We start from the raw sequence: 1,567 nt of genomic DNA, 5'->3' as shown, positions 1-1,567 counted from the left end.
AGAGGGCTACTCTGAAACCGGGATTGAACATATGGTGTGTAAATTGAATAATTCAATATATGGACTTAAGAAAGCTTCTCGACAATGGTTTCTGAAGTTTAATGATACCATTGTGACCTTCGGATTTAAAGAAAACATTGTTGATCAATGTATATATCAGAAGGTCAGTGGGAGTAAGTTCATATATTTGATTTTTTTATGTTGATGATATCCTTCTTGCCACTAATGATCTTGGTTTATTATATGAGACCAAGAAATTTCTTTCTAATAACTTTGAAATAAAAGATATGAATGAGGCAAAATTTGTTATCAGAAAAGAAATATTTCGAGATCGAGAACGAGGCATTTCGAGATTGTCTCAGAAAAGTTATATTGAAAGAGTTTTAGAAAGATTTGGCATGAAAGATTGTTCGCCAACTGAAACACCTATACAGAAAGGTGACAAGTTCAATCTTATGCAATGTCTCAAGAATGAATTTAAAATAAAACGAATGGAAAACATTCCTTATGCTTCTGCAGTAGGGAGTCTTATGTATGCGTAGATTTGTACCCGTCCTGACATCAGCTTTGTGGTCGGTATGCTTGGTCGTTACCAAAGTAACCCAAGAATGGTTCACTGGAAAGCAGCAAAGAAGGTGATTCGGTATTTACAAGGAACCAAGGACTATAAGCTTATTTTCAGAAGAACAGACAGTCTGGAAGTGATAGGTTATTCAGACTCCGACTTTGCAGGGTGCTCTGATAGTAGAAAATCCACGTCTGGATATGTGTTTCTCTTAGCAGGAGGAGTTATATCGTGGAGAAGCATTAAGCAGAGTATTTATGCGTCCTGCACAATGGAGGCTGAGTTTGTGGCATGTTATGAAGCCACAATTCATGCTTTATGGCTGCGGAATTTTATCTCAGGGCTTGGAATCGTCGACTCTATTGCCAAACCGCTGAGAATTTATTGTGATAATAGTGTTGTAGTCTTCTTCTCTAAGAATGATAAGTATTCTAGTTCTCGAGGGAGCAAACACCTTGAGCTCAAATATCTTATTGTCAAAGAGGAGGTCAGGAAACATACAGTGATTGTAGAACATATAAGTATTATGCTTATTGTTGCAGATCCATTAACTAAAGGATTGATAGCTAAGACATTTAAGGAACATGTTGCAACTATGGGTCTTAGTTATCTCTGTAACGTTATGGATTGAATGAACATATTAGTTTCTACAAACACTATATAGATCTCATAATATTATGTTTCCTTATTCCTGCTTTACTCAAGTGTACATAATAGAATTGAGTTGAAAAGTTACAGGAATAGTCTAGGCAAGACTGAAACTGTCTTGGAAGACATTCGAGCTATAAGAAACAAAATCAATTATCTGAATGATTTTGTATCTAATCTCCTTATGATGATCGTATAAGGTGAGTTCTAATGTTGTGGTACATGGAAGGAAATATATCGCTTTAAGATGTATAACCGCTATGACTCACATTAGTAACTTACTTGTTATGGTACACTAGATTCAGATTGAGTTTCTTAAATGTGTGCATAATTGTTTAAACCCATAATCGATTT

The 1,567-nt window shown here is 35.3% G+C and overlaps 1 pseudogene; it reads left to right on the top strand.

The window, feature by feature from the left end:
* Positions 1 to 578: 578 nt before the first annotated feature.
* LOC147567575 (secreted RxLR effector protein 161 pseudogene) lies at positions 579 to 1,196 on the top strand (annotated as a pseudogene).
* The last annotated feature ends 371 nt before the right edge of the window (positions 1,197 to 1,567 follow it).

Source organism: Eschscholzia californica, unplaced genomic scaffold, assembly GCF_041429995.1.
Source record: "Eschscholzia californica isolate CP2 unplaced genomic scaffold, dmEscCali1.0.p SCAF_1, whole genome shotgun sequence".
In the NCBI taxonomy this organism is placed as follows: Eukaryota; Viridiplantae; Streptophyta; class Magnoliopsida; order Ranunculales; family Papaveraceae; genus Eschscholzia; species Eschscholzia californica.
The sequence above is the reverse complement of the archived record's forward strand: the minus strand, read 5'-3'. Positions and strand labels throughout refer to the sequence as shown.